The 19,655-nt window shown below is 41.3% G+C and overlaps 1 protein-coding gene across 1 annotated transcript in view; it reads right to left on the reverse strand.

Annotated features, from left to right (window-relative positions):
* Nucleotides 1-5,295, reverse strand: part of LOC124052802 (ankyrin repeat and fibronectin type-III domain-containing protein 1) — a 46,523-nt gene extending 41,228 nt beyond the window's left edge. Inside the window, exon 1 of the mRNA XM_046377477.1 lies at nucleotides 5,258-5,295. The gene's annotated coding sequence lies outside the window, so the exon portion shown is untranslated. The remainder of the gene's footprint in view (nucleotides 1-5,257) is intronic.
* Between the last annotated feature and the right edge of the window lie 14,360 nt (nucleotides 5,296-19,655).

Here is a 19,655-nt window from a genome sequence, read left to right on the forward strand (position 1 = left end):
GATTAAACCCGCACTGGTGGTCCTTCTGAGTGAGCTGTGTGAATGTGCATCATCCACCTTGGCTTCGACAATGTCCTCTAGACTAGGGTTGAACGCAGGTTTGACACTACTTGGCCTTGGTGAATGAATCCAGTTTTATGTTACTGAAATTTGAACAACATTAACAAGTGCTTAAAGATAAATATTTCTGATCTATTGGGTTACGAGGAAGCAAGAACATTTCATTCTTTATGGCTTGGGTGAATCCTCTGTTGGATTGTCTCATTTAGCGGAGAGGTCAAAGTTTATCCCTCTTGTCTCCAGTCTTACAACTGTCCTACAATGGAGAAGACTCCATTGATGGGAATTCAGAAATGCACAAAATGCAGAACCTTCAGCTGGTCACCATTATGGTCCCGAATGAGCAATACCAGTAAAATTGTTTAAGGTTAAGTGGTGGACAATACAGTGGAGTCGTCTGAGAGAAAACCTCCAACTTGAATTCAAAATATTTTTGAGTGACTTTAAAAGGGTGATCGCGGTTGAAATGCTGAGTTGGCTTGTTTGTACCAAAAGCAGTTTAATCCTGAAATCATATTTGTACAACTATATGCCAGCCAACTGTGAGCATCCAAAGTGTTGAGATGTTTTTGGGAAAGCTGATCACATTTTGATGTGTGGTTTCAAGCTAGAGGGAGAGGTTTGGTAAAGGATTCAACTTGTTGTGCAACATAAAAGAAAGACATTTTCCCTGAGAATTCCCTCAGCTAATGTGGTCGGAGGATCGAGTGTTTGTAAGTTATTTGTGTGTGTGTGTGTGTGTGTGTGTGTGTGTGTGTGTGCGCTTGTGAATGTTTTTCGTATTTAAAGCCAGAATGGAAAAGGCTATGCACTACTGCTGTTCAAGTACTCCGGTTTAAGCTCACTCTTTGCATCTTTCTCTCTCAGGCACACACACACACATACACACACACACACACACACACACGGTCAGGATGCCTTACCAAAACAATGGGTGTATCTACCCGCTCAGTTCTTTGGCCTGGCAGCTTGCTCTTGGGAAGTTCTCAAACAACCCAACATCACTGCAGCCAAGCCACATCAAATAAGCACCCGCGCACAAGCACACACACGCATGCACACACAAACTTACACACACGCAGTTAGAGGGAGAAATGCTGCTAACATTCACACAAGTATACACTCTTCATATTTGTAATACACACGCTGGATCAACAGTATGGGTACAATTACACTTGTTGAGAACATGTGTGCGCACATACACACTAGATCAACTGTACAAATAGTCCCACACTCAGATAGTCAGCCAGCGGCAGGCTCCTTTGGCCCGCTGACTTAGCTCCCTCTCCTACCACCGTTACCACTATTGTAAATACTCCTCAATATGTATTTACACTGGGATTTCAAAACCCTGGAAACAAAATGAGGTGAAAAGAAAAAAAGGCTGGAAAAATGAAGGAATGTGTTTCACGTCGGTTAGACAGCGGGAGCCCTCAGTCCTTATTATCTTTCTGCTAGAATTTGCTTTGGATTGTCCCTCTGGGGGATGGGATGGAGTAATGCGGTGGGTCTTGTCTCTATATGTCACTTTTCTGCTCTCTTCTTTCTGCTCTCTGCTTACTTTAAACTAATGCAAAAAGCAGGGATGGAAAGACATGAGCGCAAGTCAACTCACTAAATTCAAAGACAGACAAAGGCAATTAAACTCCAGTTTCTTCAGTAAATATATTTGTGACTTATTCCTTTTGCATTAGTTTGCAAAGGACATTTTTTCCATGTTAATGCTGAGTTGGGATTTGTGCATATTTACTTGTTGTTGGTAGATAAAATGCAGTTCACTAGCCTATGATTTCAAGACATTAATACTCTTCTCTGGTCTGAGACATAAAATGCATTTGATTGGCCCCATTAAGGACTATATGCATTGTATGCTAAATTAAACAAATAAAGGCTGTGACGTCATCAACATTTAAACACCGCAGGGCTTCAGCTCAGCTTTGAGGAGTTGTGCCTTGAGTGTACAGACTGAGACTGTCTGTTATCTCAGCGAGAGTGAGGTCATGAAATATCACCTCAGGTTTTAAGAGAGAACGCTCTTTCACCTTCTCCACCTCCTGATTTTGAAAGCTGTTCATGTACATTTTTGAAAATTATAGGTAAATATACTGTAATAAACTACTCCAAAAGACCTTTGCAGGTCCAGTTAAGGAAACCCCCTTATATCTAATCTGATACACAACAAGGTGTCTACAACAACTTCCATTTGCATATGAGAAGATCTTTACAGTTATTCAGGGTGGAGTTGAGAAATTATAAGAAATGTGGTCTTACTGTCTAAACAAAACAAAATCAGGTATGTTCATTCTTACTCACACACACACGCGCGCACACACACCTACATCACCACCATATGAGAACAATTACATGACCTGCTCCCATGAATAAATTAGTCTAATCAAGTTCTCTCTTTCCTGACATCCGCACCTAAATCCCTTGCTCCATAAAAAAAAAAAAAACATCAGAGCATCCCCCAGCCTCCAAGACAAGACATCCCCAGCATGCCATCCTCCCATTAGTCCTTCCTTCCTGTACTGTGTGCATCCAGCAAAAGTAGGAAAGACAAATTACAGAAGCAAACATTTTCTTACACAGAGTGTAAGAAGTGTTTATGTGCATAAATTGTTTCATAAAAGCATCGAAAACTGAAAAGACAAGACTAAATAAATGCATCAAAACAAACCAAAAAATAAAGACAATTTTAAAAAAACAGCTCTAAAACTCTAATGTTGTGATCTAGATACATAGTGACTTGGACAGTAAAAAAAAAACCAAGCCAATATAATAATTAATTGCACAGTAAATGTGTTCAGCAAACAGTTATGTTCCTCCATTCACCCTGGTTGGAAACTGGTTAAAGCTCTCACTCTGTTTTTTACAGAAATCTTCTGTACCTCTGGGTTTAACAGGTATAAAGATAGAGAAATAGATGTAATGTGAGACCTTTCAGAAAGAAGCCTTACAGACGCCACCTGAACCACTTGAAAATGATCCAGTGATTGCCTGCAAAGGCACGTAAAAAAGATGGGACAAAATGAAGACGGGTGATCATCCCCATCTGCAAGAATTATAAGTTAGATTTTAGTATTATTTCATCTGAAAGCAGTGAGAGGAACAACTCAAATCCTTGAAACAAGAGTAAGAAGAGTGAACGAAAGACAACCTGTGCATTCTCTCTCTCATGACGGCCAGTAGGAGAGAAATAAGCAAATATTTGACAGTTTGAGGCTGAATCTTATTAACATATTAATAACAGGATATACTCGTAAAATTACTGTTCATCTTTCCAATCAAAAGCAGAGCAGGAGGCAGAGCAGGAGGTAGAACAGAGGGGAAAACTGTTCTTTTTCTCTGGGTAAGACTCCTGTTACTTGACACACTGTGATGATTCTGCTGGTTCACCACTACAGCTGCTTTTCTCCTGTCAAAAGATGTCTCCTAATCTGGCACATTGAGCGTCCACTGTGCCAGTGCATGCGGCATGTTAGGAACATGAGATAAGACAACAAGTATGCAGTTCATCTATAATGTGTTGCACGTGTCAAACTATGTCAAACTTATGGACCAAAAAGAGTTCAGCCTCAAGCACACAGCATACACTTGCATGAAGACAGACAACAGCCGAGCATTGTGATTTTCACATTCTCAGTTTCCCTTTCTTTGATTCAGTCAGATTAAGTTTTTCCATTTTTGTCCTTGTCTTTGGGACATCTCACACACAGATTTCAGACACATGTTGTATACAAACTCATATAATCCTCAGTGTTTAGATGGCAGAGGCCAGTTGCTATGAAACCATGCACAGACAGTTCAAATGTGCAGCGGAAAATGGTATTTTACTCAAGAAAACACATGATCACACCTGAGCCTGCCAGAACAAAGAGAAACAATCAGTAGTTTAATGAGTCCCAGGCTGTCTGAGACAACTTTAATGTACTCAAGGACAATAGCAAGCAGAAAATCTTCTACTGAGTTAATTGCCTCATTGGTTTAAAGTGCGGAACCATGAAATTGTGAAAGGAGAAAAACTGCAAAGCCACCAGAGAAACTCTAGGTGCATAGACCTGGCTGCACTGCTGATCGGGAAGAACAGACAGGAGAGGAATATGTTGTGAAGGTAAGCATGTCCACGGCTTTGGTTGCTGGGAAACTAAAACATACAGTTAATTTCATCTGATTTAGGTTAGGTTAGCTTGCCTTTCACTATGTGCTCACTGTAGATAGACAGTGAATTGCAGTGCACCTGAAATGCTCAGTTATTGTCTGTATTTCTCACACAGTGGTCTAAGACGTTTCCATTAAATGCTTGCACAGTATGGTAGGAAAAGGTGTAATTAGCAAAACCAAAGGTTACTGAGCAACTGAGTGAATACATCCACAGTAGTGGTTTGTTTGTTCATATAGTCAGTGCTGAGACTGCATTAACTACAAATAGCAGTAATGGGTAACAGTGTCGTCTCACAGCAAAATGGTTCACGGAGAAACCTACAGAAGATGTTGCTGTCAAGATGTCACGTGGCGGACGTCCCTTGAGATACTGAAAAATACAACACAGCTCTCCTTCATTTCAATAGAACTGGTTTTTGGTTCAACCAAACCCACCAAGCAGAAAAACTGTGAGTGCTATTGTCCCATGTTCCCTGCTTTGTTCCAACTGATGGCTTTATGCTGGCTGACTGCAGCGTGGTGGTCAATTTCCCACCAAACCAGTTTCAGGAGTCCAATCCCCAACAAGTTATTTTCCTAATGTTCATTGATTTCTTTTCAGCTCAGTGTGGCAGTCTTTGCTGCTTTTTGCTGTCATTTACGGTCCCGCTAGTTTCTCTAGTTGCTCTGCTCTGGAGACACTCGTTATTCACACTTGACAACAACACGTTAAATTACTGTAAGTGCAAAACCCAAGATGGACAGGAGTCAATCTAAAACCTCTGAAATACAAAATATGGTGTTTCCATCAGACAGAATGACAGAACTAGTTCATGTTACTTCAAGCAATAAGGAGCTTAGTTGTTCTTGCTACCATGGCAAGAGAACAAACTATTAGTGGGATTACATAAAGTCTCTGGGAGCCATTGATTTGCAGACATGTCTTTAGTGTCTTTTGCTGTTTTACAATGAAGTAAAATGAGGAGGGGTCAATCAAATAGAGACCAAACAGAGGAAGGAAGGGTATACAGGGAGGTAAAAGGTTGGGACTTACTTCTTCTGCTGATTCTCCTTCCGGTCAGCTGAGCCCAGGCTCTGGTAACAAGAGAAGAAAAACAGATATTAATAATCACCATCAAAGTGAGGCTGTGAAACTATGGGGTGGGTCACTAGACATATTTAGTACAGATGTACACAGAGAAATTCCCCTTGTATTCATTCATCCCTTTGTTCATGTAGGCTTGGCTGTCCTGCAGATTCCGACTGCAAAATGGTTCTAGCTCTTTGTAGTATGTATACTGCAGACACAAAGACATGTGGCAAAAATGTTGTGCACAAAATGTGCTGCCCTCAATCAAAGCATCAGCAAGTTAATTAACCTAAAAAAACAATCTAATTACACAAACACAAAGACGAAGCCATCGTCCTTTTTCCTTTAACTGAGGTTTATGTATTACTGTCGTGGTGACCTACAGTTAATGTATGTCCCAACCATTCCACTAACCTGGACATTAATCTTCCAGGCAACACCAATCAAATGATCAATGCCACTTTGTAAAAGTCAATCGCTGGGTGATGACCTTGTCTCCAGTGTAAAATAATTAGCTCATTGGCTACAATTAAACACTTTATTTCACTTTATTCACATGCAGTAGTCAAAAGGTGGTGTCTGTTGTCAAGTGCATGTGCATATACGTTTAGGAGGGGAAAAATGGGCAAGAGAGGAGAGAGAGAGAGAGAGAGAGAGAGAGAGAGAGAAAGAGGGTGAGAGAGATGTGAAAAGCCACTGATCTTGAAGCCATATGAGTTCATCAACACCAAGTGCAAAATCTTGCCTGCCAGCTCTACTCACCAGGGGACGTCTGAATACATCCCTCTGGCAGAGCCAACTTACAAGACACACATGGACAGCAGCACACACAATAACACGAAAACACACCTATACACAAAGGTGCGGACACACATTGAGCATCCCCCTGCTGTCTGCATCTTGGTGTATAGCTCTCGGTGGTGACACATGCTGAGAAAGACAGAAGACACACAGACACAAACACATGCACGCACACATAATTGCCCTTAGGCTGGAGACAGTTTTGGAGTGAAATTTTGTAGCTGTTTTGCATGTTCTTCTTTGGCAACGAAGCTAATTCCAGCTGAAGTAAAAGGTCAAAGGGAATTTCAAGGTCAGGGCACTACTGAAAAAGTCGGAGCACTGCTTGCACTTGTCCTTGAAAATAAGGTCTTGAGTCTCCAATTTTATCAGAACACTGTGGCCGTTAGTAGACACTTCCTGGGTGTCTGAATGCTTGAGCGGCAAAGTGCTGCGAGTGTATGCTTAAAAAAGAAAAAGGAAAAGGCATTTCCTCCCTTTCAATCTCAAACTTAACATCAGAGGGAACTGCTGTTTTCAGTGTGTGTGTGTGTGTGTGTGTGTGTGTGTGTGTGTGGGTGTGGGTGTGTGCGCACATTCATCTGAGCAGTGCAGTGACATTTTGACCAGCAAGTGACTTGTTTACTCTGGTGTTTGAGTGTGTGTGTGCGTGCGTGTGTGTGGTTCAGTGACATTTTGACTTCTCTGCGCGTAGAAGTCCACATATGAATTTTATCCTGAGGACAGGATAGGCCATACGGCGTGAGTGACCTTTCACCGCAGAGCTCCCCCTCAGTGCCTCTCTGCCATGGGGATGAGGGCAGGTGGGTGTCCTTTGTTTGAAAGACAGGTCTGCTGAGGGTGAAGGAGGACTATTATAGAGTCGCCCTTCAGCCTGAATTAATTACTGGATCATGCATGAATAAGGAGGCTAAGATTTCATTTGTTCAAAGACAGGCCTAAAATGTCTATTTGGTGGGAATAATGTGGAAATCACCACAGACCGTTATACACCGTGCCCCCCATTACAATCAACTGCAGTGCTGTACTTCATTGTGTTTTTGCAGTTCCCCCATAAATGTATGCATTAGTCAAAGAATCTTCTGTGATGTAGCCTGGTTTCAGAATTCAGAAAAGATTTTGCACATTTTTTTTTGGGCCACCTGACAGCAGTGAAAAGAAGTTGCGTACACTGACACTTTACCATATTTTAAGTAGATATGACAAAGCTGTTCGCAAACAGTTGCTTAGTTACACATCGATCAGTTATGGTGCTGAAACTCACTGCATGAAGCAGAGTGGAGCTGCAGATTCAGGGAAGAATTCTCCTAATCTTTACAAGTGATTATCATTTAGATTACTGCATCTTTAACTGAATGAAAAAAAATGTACAAACAGCAAAAGTAACAACAAAAATATGAATTCAGGATTATTTTCAGATCACCATCAAAATGACTCAAGTCATGATAACTTTGTCCTTAAGTATTTTTTTTTTTACCTCAGGAAAAGGTTTTCCAAGTAATATTTCTAGCTCATAAGAATTATTTGATATTATTACAACTTAGTTTTGAGTAATTACAGTCTGTGTCCATCTCTACCTTCACGAATTACATGATTAACAGCATTGTTCAGGGAATTTCTCAAAATTATTGAGATTTTTAGAATAACAAAAATTCTCTCTCAAATAGTGAAATCCTCGAGGCTGTGACAGCATGTCACACACAATATCCTCTGCCAATTACACAGTATGTGTAGCAAGTTTAGCAAGTGTCAATTAAAATGTGTTTCCATGTGGATTTAGTCTTCAATCAGTCAGTCTAGCAGGACGTGATCATTCGTCAGACTGATGGCACTGAGCGCCATTTTGCCCGTGTTTACACCAGCCTCTCACAAACTTGGTTCACAGTGTTCGTGCAGCTTGCCATCTGCACCCTCTCACCTTTGTTCACCTGCAACAGACATCTGTAGCAGGAAACATCACACCTGACAACTAATGGGGCCATTCTTACTCCATTGGGCAATTATCTATACTGGAAAATGTATGGATGACAATTAGATGATTTTTTTTGTAAAAAAACATGAAAAAAGTGACAATATGCGCTCATATGGCTCTAAAATTAAAAATAAAGAAGAGCCATTTAATCCTCGAATCATTCATCAGATTCTTAAGTTTGTGAGTTTGTGTGTTTGTGTGTGCGTGTAGAAGCAGGTGTGTGAACCTTTGCAAGCGCCTTTTACGTATATCTTTAGAGCAGGTACCAAAAAAAAAACAAAAAACAAAAAACAAAAATCAAAAAAACTTGGCATTCCATTACAGCTGTGAAATTACACTGACAATACAGGCTGTATTATTTCCAAATGCCTCAAAAGCATAATCCACTTAACATGGTTTTCTTCAATCACTGACTCACTATAGCAGCAAAGAAAAATACATCATCCACTGATTCCAGCACACACACAGTCATACCTGTTGAGTCCAGCCAAGTAAACCCAGACGGAAAACGTTCTTTTTCTCTCGTTTTGAAAACCCAAAGTCCTCGCTGTGGTGTTCCAGTGGTGGCTGTTCACCTGTCCAACTTCTACTCTTTACCCCTATGTCCCTCCCTCCCTCACTGTCTACATCTCTGTTTTCCCTCTCTTCCTGTCTAAAACCGCTGGTCACACGAAGGTTTGTGAAGCTTGCTCCGATGGTGGCTGCTACCTCCACTGACTTGTTGTACTTTAATTGTGGTTGCTAAGCGATAAGCTTCTCAGATTCTGCACACAGTGAGAAAGGGAGGACAGGAAGGGGGGTGGAGGGGTGGAGGAAATGCTCATTATAAACACAGTAGCCTGAAGAGAATGATCGACAGGGTGGAGGCGAAAGGTTTACAGGAGGGGAAGAAGAAGTGCAGATGAGAGACATGGATGGATGTAGAAGAGCAGATGCACTTGCTTGTTTTTACTCTGGGACCAACTTGTGCAATGCGGAGCTCATAAGCTGGAGCAACAACACAGGATTTGCCATAAGACTTTAAAAGGACAAACATTTGGAGAATTTCTATACATTCATTACTTGGGTCTAAACCCTGTCATTTTTCCAGCTTGTGTATCAAATACCTTTTCTTCTTTTGTTTCGGCTTTTGGCCTTTGGCTCATTAAAGGCAGGAAAAAATGAGACTACAGCATTTTTCAATTCTATTGGACAAGTCAGATCTAGCATCAGCAGTAAACATACAATTAACTAATTATCTATTTGAGCACTTTGCCACAACTCCTAGTTGCTAATGATTGTCTCTAGAGTACACAGGTGTCTGAAGCTGACAAACAACTCAAATAAGAATTTTTTATGTCTCCTTTTATATTTTAATGGAAACCAACACCAAAGTTGCAGTTGTCAGAATGATCACAGCTTTATATGAAGTGAGTAAAATAATTTGGTACAATGTTTTTTGATTAGGTAAGAATACCAGCTAGTCATCAGTGTATGGTTGTTGTTCCTATAAAGGTATATTTGTTTTTCCATTATGTCACTCTCAAAATATACAATGATGCTTCTCTCAAAACCTAAAAGATGTAGTAATGATAACCACCAAAGACTGGATGAGTTCAGTCACCTCTACAAATTTATCTAACTGGACAAAAACACTGTCTTCTCCCATAATCAAAGTGATTCCCCCCCACTCAAGCACTGAAACATTTCTGTGAAGTGGTGTTTCCCTCATAAAGCTGACTCACATGGGGCTCACTGACCTTTGAGACAATCCCTTTGCATAAGATATGGGCATGACTCTCTATGTGTGTAGATGCTGTAACATTTTCATTATTCATTGAAATTGAGTTGCAGTCACTTTTCTTTTAATATAAAGAAGCTGTAAATTATGTATTCTAGATCATCTATACTGATAAAGGAACTTAGATGGCAGCCTGTGATAAAATGTTTTTTTAATGTTGGTCTAATCTATCACAGCGCACATCTTGCATGGACGTCATGTGACAAGTTTCACAACATTTGTTCTACACTTACAGCAGCAGTGCAGAGGAAACTTATCTGACACTGTTGGTTCATGTGATGATTAGTAACTGCATATCAAAATATCAGTACTGGAAGTTTAAACAACACTGAAAATACTGAAAGCACCGAAACTACAAATAAACAGATCTCCAATCAGATTTTCCACTCAAGGCTGTACCATCAACCTTATTCTGAATGTGTTGGTATGTGTTCATAGGCTTTTTCTTTACCAGCCCTGAGTGCCTAGGACTTTATTTTGCAAAAGAGGTATAGAGTATTGTTGTTTTTATACCGACATCATAAGTTTAAAATCATATTATTTTGACAAATAAAATATATTTCTCATATATTTCTCTTCAGATGGAAGAGAATATGCTGGTTTGAAACACACCCCAGCAAAAATCACATTTCAGTCAAAATGAAATGCAAAAATTACAATTTCACAATCAAAATATCTGTCAAAACAATCAATGGCTTTGAGGGGCAGCGTCTACGCGGGTTTCTGGGCACGTATCAGTGAGCTTGTTTTAGGTTCAGATTGAGTGTTGTTTTAATAGAAACATGAGCCACATGAAAACCAACGCACAGAGAAAGCTTGCAAGGAGCACTGGTTGTGACCAGGAGGCAAATCAGACTTCCTTTTACAGTAAAAAACTGCCCGCTTAGACTTTCACCTCTGGTCAGTGTCAATATAAATCAATTGAGTCAAGAAATCTACATTGTGCTTAGTGGCTGGTGACCTTTAGTGCCACTGTGGGTGGGCGAGTCTCTCTGTGTATGTGTGCATGACAGACCGTATGTGCGTGTATGGTGTAGGCATGGTGTATTATGACTCACTGTGTGTTTTCAGTGTCTGGCTGTGGGCACATACAAATCTGCTACTGAGTGAGTACTGTACAGCCTGAACACAGAGTGGTATGGGGCAACATTACTCATTGGTGGTGGAAATATCAAATGTGCTGGTATTTCATACTGTCATACTTTCTTGTTTTATCCTCCCATTCCTACTGGTGTCCATGCAACCCTTCATCCACCCTTGCTTTCTGCAACAATAAAATACACCTGTCAATTTCTGGGCTGAGGCTAGAGACAATTCGAGTACTCAGCATGCACCACTGAGGTGCCGCAGCATGTTGCCCCAACACCTGTCAGTCAGGAGGAGATTTTCTAATTATAACTCACACACAATCACACGCACATCTCAATACATCCAAATGCACACACACACACACACACACACACACACACACACACTCATTTAGCAATTTCCTTTAAGGGCTCTCAATGGGTTTCTGGTGGCCTTTCAGTGTATCCTTCTTATACAGGCTCCTGGAGAGACAGTGTGACAGCTGGCTTATATCTATCTATCTATCTATATTTATATAGATATAGTAAAGTATAGTAAACTAACCTGAGTGGTCAGAGTGAATGTTCTGAAATATATGGTAAGCTACCATAATAGAATGTTCCATTGGCTTGCTAGACAAATATATTTCATGCTGTTGGAGGTGCAAAGCAATGCAAAAAAACAGAACAGCTTTGAGATTCAACTCTTGTGATCAACTACCAACAATTTGCAAGTAAATTAGCCAAACTGTGACTTTTATGACATTTACAGCTATCTGTAGTACATCTTGGTAGTTGTTACGTCAGGGTCAGTGCATTTGTACTTGTTGATTGATTGCCAGATACTGTTGGACAGAGGGCAACATTGTGCATTCTATGGTAACGGAGCACAACCCAACTAGAAGCAACACTTCATAGGGCTTCCCAAGCAACTGAGAGAAAAACAAGGGTGAGAACCTGAAAAATGAGGGAGATGAAAAGTAAAGGAAACAATTTGATCAGAAAGGGACAAGGCAAAGAGAGCTGCTTTTACACTAGTTCTTGGTGTAATCACGCCAAAGTGTTAAACATTAAACAAACAAAAAAAATGGTCACTTTGGGGCAAAAAATTCTTGAAAATTACCACAAGGTGTTTTTGGGTTTATGCAAAGGTTTCAAAAGACAAAGAGGTCAAATCATTTATTGTGCAATTTTTATAAATATAGAACAAACCCAAAGCAAGGGTGATGTGGAGGAACAGTGTGTCTTTCTTCCTTCCTTTGCTTCTTTCTTTCTTGTGCTAATCCATTTTCCACTGGTGCGTTAGACAGAATTAATAGGGCTCTTAAAAACTCTGACACTTCTGAGACAAAAGAGGGAAATAAAACAGATGACAGAGGACAGCAGAAAGACAGACACTTTGCATCAACAGGAAGACAAATGGACAGACTGGACAGCCAACAGGAAACCACATGCAAAGGGAGATGACTAGCTGGACAAGTGCACAGATTGGCAGGTGTAGGCACAGAATGAAAACTACAAGATGACTGAAAGATAAAAGTCATAATAGTCATCACACATGTATGTACTTCCTGATTTCACTGACCAATCAAAACATGTCAACAGCTCTGGGTGATGAGAGAGTGACAGGGCGGGTCTTCTTTCGCTCTCTCTCACTGTCTCCACTTTTACAATGTCATTATTTGTACATGATTCCCCCTCCCAAGACTTGTGGTCTGGGGACCAAAGGGACCAAAACATGGCTCATAAATCAACCCAGCAGAGAGAGAGACTATGGATATTTACCCATAAATCACCGCGGCGGAGCCACCTACAATCAGACTAATAGGGCTGGAAGACGTGCTGTCATCCAAGCCATGATGTCACTAAGCCTGAGCCTGTGGGTGTTGATGTTGGTGGTGGGTCTGTGTGTGTGTGTGTGTGTGCATAGGGGGATGCCTGCATATGTGGCTGTGGTTCTCTAGCTATGTGTGTGCATGTGCGTAGCCGTGTGTCTGGGTATGTGGTGGTACTGTAGGTCTACGGCTCTGCTTGTGTAAGTGTCTGTGGTGAGTGTGTGTGTGGTGTATGTGGGAGGCGGGACGTCTGTTTATATGGGTTTGTGTGTGCTGGGGTGGCCGATGCGTGTGTGCGTATTTGTCTGTCAGTATATACTTTCATCACATCTTTGCATTTATGTACATGTTACATTGGTATATACACACTTGCATAAACACACACACACACACACTGGCATGGGACATCTTAGACTGGACTTAAAACACACATGCACACACACAAACACACACATTGGTCTTGTGGTTAGTGCTGGCTTACAATGGGTGTGGGATTCCATAGAGAAAATCTAAACAAGTCGAGCGGTTAGCACGGGTCTGCCACGTTTCCACACAATGGCGCTCATTGACATAAATAACTGGGGACTTTGTGAAATGGGACACCCATTAACTTCTCCTCCACAGATAATTGCCCATTAGATCTTGGAAGAGCACTGGATTGAGAAATAACTCAACTCTGACACTAAATGCAACTTGTAATAATAAAAAAGTCACATTGTGAAAGGAGCCTGGAATCCGTTAAGATGGGTTGGCTTTTCGTACTATCATCCAGCCAAGCGCTTGGATTATCAACAAAGAAAACCATGGCTTGTTGTAGGAGCTCTGCGAGTCTGTGCCTTTGCCCAAGCTGTGCTTTGAACATGGAAAAGATGATGACAACAAGGGAAAAAGAAGACAAAGACAAAGAGAACTGCAAATTAGAAAATAAGACCAAAGGCAAGAATAAATTATTGTCAAAGAATGTGAAAAATATAGTAGTAAAAGAAACAGAAGCTGAAAAAACAGCAGCCCTGTTAAGGAATCTTAACTTTGTTTCACCAGATTTTGTAAAGTAAATATCGGCAATTGTGATGACTAATAAACACCTACAACTCATCGAGTACTGATGTCACTTGTGACGTACACATTACACTTATAGACACCAGCGACAACAACCTTCACCTTCGATGAATCAGACCTCAGGTTCTCTGCTGAACTGTACGTGCATATGCCAGCACTTCAGTTTCACTAACTGTCACCCGCCCAACTCGCCTGTTCCTGCTTGTGCATGTCACAGTGGCACGAGGAACGGACAAATGATCCAGAGTAACATGACTCATTCATTAAATCAAATCCTGCCGACAACCTTCAGGAGCATACCACACACAAACACCATAAACAGTCACTTAGGGCGACGTGGTGTGAGTCAGTTTTGATGTAAAATATGACGACAATGACTATCAGCGTGTGAATACACAGATCAATTCTGAAGTTAAGAATAGATCCACAGGCAATGACACATCAGTGAGGAGGCTGTCCGCAAAGAGCCAGACTGAGATGCACAGAGACGTGGAGGGAAACACACCACACATACATATTCACGCCACCTACACATGCCAGTGGCCACGGCTCTATTTATTTTCCCTCATTAGTTTTAAATGGCCCATCCAGACGTTACTGTGGCCCCTGCTTTTAATCATCGGCGAGAGCTCAGCTCAACGCCGGCTTCGTCCTCTTTGATGTCACCAGCCAGTCCGCCTGCCAACCAGCAAGCCAGTGTCTCTCCTCCCTTCCCTTTCTGCTACCGCAAGCAGCTGCCCATTCTGCTGCACTTTGCAAAGCTCTTTTCACATTGAGTCATACATCTATCAAAGTACTGTAATATGTGGTCAGATCTCTGTTTAATTACTGGTGCACTGTTGGAAAGGCCAGCAACATTCGCATAAACATGTGTGCAACACCAGCGTGCGCGACTACAATGCCGACACTCGAGGAAATGCTTCACTAATGTGCAGGTGGAAAAGAAAATTATTAAGATGCAGCTTAAGATGCCAAAAGAATGAATTATGAAAGTGATAGTCTGGCTGGGATGCTTTATTTAAATGTTTGTCTAATGTTCCAGAGGGACACGCAGACAGCAAAGGTGTACACTGTACAAGTTAGCGAGTAATAAGAGAATGCTGCCATCGGCTTCTCATTTAACAACACCGGTCTCTCATTTGATGACTGGTTAAGTTGATAGACTATTTGTCCCTCAGCAGTCCTATTTTTAGGACTTCCACTAGGCAATAACAGTATTAAAATATGAGCATTAAGACTCAGATGTCACAGAAGAGGGATCTATTCAGTCATTCCTCTATAAGCAGAGCCATAGTCATGTAATTCATAGCTATTATACTGCATTGGAATTATGGGAACAGATAAAATGTGTAAGATGATTTCAGCTGGCTGTATCAGATACGAGCTTCTTTTGCTGCAGGTATGCATGGTGAAGCTACAGTACACGGGATGAATTAAGGGAATAAAACAGGGTCTGAGGATTGTATTTGGATGGATCCAACGATTGTCTGACAGGTGTGGCAGCCATGGCATGCAAAAATGTGCTGCTACTTTTGGATATGTGTTGCAAGTTTGCAAAAATTTTCACAAACAGTCTTGTCTTGGGTGCAAGCATCAAGTTTAGATAAGAAGGAAACAAACACACTCACACAACAACAACATAATTACAATGTTTGTACAATATGATTTTTTTTCCACAGTGTATACAATGTCTTCAGGAGTAGAGCGAAACCACCAGCGTAAGTGAGTGTTTGTAGGCTCTCCCTGATAGCAGGGGGTCGACTAATAAGAAATGTCAAGAAGGAAAACAAGCTTTTAATAAGAATGACATCATCACAGCCTGACCTGTTTTGAGTTTCTGACTGGAGGCCTGAACATACACTATTAGTAAGGCTTGCACTTCATTGTGGTGGATAACTGGACTCGTGCCTCTATTCATTACAAGTGAAACGTCCTAATAAAGAGAAACAACTGGTGACTAATGGCAAATTACAGTCAAAATGGTCTGAAAATAAGGAACAATTTATTTCAATTTAGCTTTATGTCATCGCCACATTTACTTTATTGCTCAAGTTCGTGGAGAAAGAGAAAATATTATTTCTAAAGCACCTGAGTAATGTTTGACCTGTCTTTTCAAATCAGGTGCTGTGAAATATAGAGTCAAGGGGTAGGGTTAAAACAGCAGGTACAGTTGCCCTGATACTACTGGGTGGCACAGTGTTGTACCAGAGAGCGTGCGTTCTCTCCTGATCCCAAAGTGATTTATTTCATTTTAATACAGCATGTTTATTTTGGAGCATGATATGTATTTGGTCATGAGACATTAATAGAGCAGAAAACATGTTGAAAAATGAGCTCGCTGACGTGTGTTTGAGGACTGTATGTGTTTGAGTGTGCGCGTATGTGTGTGTATTCTGCGAGTGAGTCTTGAGGCCCATGCTGTCACTCAGCCCAGCTCACAGGGTGGTCCAAACACTGAGCCCTCTTTACTCAGTCACACACACACACACACACACACACACACACACACACACACACAAACACACACACACACACACAAGCACATGCACACAAACAAACAAACACTCACTGGTGTACATGTAATGACATACATAACAAAGTATACATAAATATATGGCCATATATATGACCATAATGAAGCAATCAAATAACCTCAGCGCTTCCCCTCTTCCTGTCCCAAACCGTACACCTAAATATACAGCCACAGACTCGATCGCACAGCAACAAAAATGAAGAGTCCGGAGGAACGGATCAGCGTTACACAGCACCCTTTTCACGTTTCATATTTGGTGTAGTTTCACTGGAAGGATGCTGAGTTTGACAGCTTGGTGTATTAGCCAGTAAGTGACAATGTCATTTGGCAGGCTTTTTGGTAAGTCCGTAAGGCAAACTGGCAGCACTGACGTAGAAGTAAAAGCGGAAGTTTGCTGTCCTGACCTGCCAGAATTTCATTATGTCAATTTAGAATCTCCACCAAAACTGCTCCATAAAAGCAGTCTGGCTTCTTGCAGCCTGACAAACCATTTTAATATTAAAGGAAAGTGCTAAGTTCTTGTCAGTGGAAGAAAAATCTTGGTGACCAACTTTCCAAAAGCCACTTAACACTTACGCTTAGGCTGTTTTTGTTTTCCAGTAAACTGGACCAGAGTGACACTGGTTTTGGCCTGCTTATGTTAATCTGGATAAGCAGTACAGGTAGCCCCTGTAGGCAGGTATTCAGCATTTGACAATTCACTGGTGTTTCATTGGTGTAAAGATTTCACAAATTTTAATATCTAAGATGACAGCATTTCTTTTGTAAATACCACACGGCCATATCAACTAAAAAATCTAAACATTGACCTCATTTAGCTCCACCACTCACCACTACAAAGACACCCAGCCCCATGATTACTTACAGAATCACTGCACTAAAACAAAAAGAAACAGAAGGTTAAGGGTCTATTTGAGCATGTGTGTTTAATTGCATCAAGGGAACATGAAACACAAGCTGTGCCAAAGGAATGTGACACAAAAGTTGATGACATGGTATTTGTTGACATGTCAAGAACTGAACCTTCCTGTGAGCCATTAGCACTCAGAACAAAAAGTGAGACGTCTAATCAGATTATATGCTTTGCAGCAACAGAGAGACAGTTTAAAAGAAGTTCAAACATGAGAAAATTATGCCCCTTTCATGAGTACCAGACCATAGCATGATTTTCCATATATGCTCCTCCAAAAGACAACAAGCCACAAAGTGAGCTCACAAGAGATTTATTTGGGCTATTAGCACTGATATATCTGGATTAGCTCCACTTTTCGTCTTCCAGGTGAGGGGGAAATGAGTCGTTAATATTTGTGCTACGCTACAGTTCTCCTGCAGCATCACAGCTCACACAGCAGGAAGTACAACGCTCCCTCCCCTTCCCGCTATTAGACATTCACTGAACAAATACTGCAAATGAGCCCCGCTTCCCCCACAAAATTGTAATAAGCCATAATTGCCTGTAATCTGAATACATTAGTCCTAACAGGATCCTGTTGCTTTTGTGTGCAATCATGGTAGAGCTCCTGGACTAAAATATGATGGTGAGAAAGGTGTATGACTCTCTGTGTGCCACCAGGGGTTTGATTTTGACTTGGCTCGTGAATTATATACATATTTACATATACAACATATGTTGTAATGCACAAAACAATCACTCTGCACATACAATTTTAATGTATGGTTGTGTTGCTTAATTAGGTTCTTATGAGCACAGGTGGGATCCTGTCCCATTTGACAATGTGTTTTTGACCTCAGCCAAGCCAATACAACTGTAGCTGTACTGTGAAGCCTTAACATGTTGGTTAAGAGCAGAGCCACTGACACGACATCCTCAGCCACAACTGATAAATAGACAGGATCATTTATAATGTTTCTGCAAGCCTCTATACAACTTTGTATCTCATTTATTTTTGCTTTTCTGCATGTTTTGCTGAGTGTGTTGGCCTCACCATCATGACATTTGGGATGTTGGCATGCTTTTTTTCTGTCATTCTTTTCCTCTTTTGCTCCCTTATTTTCTCATTGCACCAATTTCATTCTTTCTCTGGAGTTGGAGGCGCCATTGTGTGCTTGTGGCTTGTTTACGAGGAACACTGATTCACCCAGTGAGGTTTGGCTTGCTCGTACAGGGAGGGGAAGAAATATGAATGAATTTGCAACACCCCAATTCTCCGCTTCCCCCCCTCATCTTTCTTCCTCTTTACATGCTCCTGGGCCACCTCCAGTCACACTTTTCCACTGGTGTGTGCGTATGTCAGTGAGAGTGTATTTGTGTAAAGCCAAAGGGGCAGCCAACACTGGCCAGAGGCTCATTTTTGTGGCCAGGCCAGTGTGTATCCCGACGGCTTGCAGGCGTCTCAGGGGCCAGCTCCTCCTTCCAGCTCCATTCCCTCACCCTAGGGCCTCTCCAGAGCGTCTGTGCAACCAGCCGTTGCTTAGTCATTTCTAGATCCTCCAGGACAAAAAGCAGTGCTTAGTTTCAAGCATTTATTAAAAATGACAGGCTGTGTTTTTGAGACCTGTCTGGGAGAGGAGGATGAAGAGGAGGGGGGAAAAGACATGTATCCAAAACTGGAAAGAACACTGAGAGTGGGTTTCATGGCTGGGTTGGCAATGGGAAGTCTTGGACTAACTTGCAATGGTATCACTCCAAAAATGTCAAGGTTAAAAATGTCTGCCTGTCTCCCTGGTTGCTGATGGCCATGTTCTCTATCTCTCGTGTGCAAAGACTGTGGTTGCCATAGAGACCCTCAATATTGCCTATTCTGGTACACTGGTTCATTATTAAAAGAATAAACTAACTGGAACTCTCAAACTCAAACATGCTGAACTGAGGACATAAATCTATATTTATCCCCAACAAGAAAGAATTTAAAACTATGGAGAACATGCTGAAATATTGCCACTACAGAAACTTGGATGTTCCCTGTCAACATTCATATATATAGTGTATTGGGAATGACAGACAGGAATTGGATCTTTTTGTGCGGTTAATGAGCTCTTGACTTAAAGAGTCATTTTGAAAGCTAAGCTCCAGGTTTTGGCTAACTTCAGTAGTTCACGTGGCAAACAAATAAAACGGCACATGGTTTTCAGAAAGTTCACGAGTTCAGGACATCAGTGAAGGAAGGGGGTGGTATTTGATTTCTCGCTGACACAAGAGGAAAAAGTTGGGGGTGAGATGAGTGAGAGCAAGAGGGAGAGAGAGAGACAGGGCATGGAGACAGCAGCATCCTCTGCTTCACACCTCATCTTTCCCACGGTATTTGGTTTGTTTACAAGCAGTGGAGTCAGTGACAGGTTCATTCCTTGTATCCT

Source organism: Scatophagus argus, chromosome 21, assembly GCF_020382885.2.
Source record: "Scatophagus argus isolate fScaArg1 chromosome 21, fScaArg1.pri, whole genome shotgun sequence".
In the NCBI taxonomy this organism is placed as follows: Eukaryota; Metazoa; Chordata; class Actinopteri; family Scatophagidae; genus Scatophagus; species Scatophagus argus.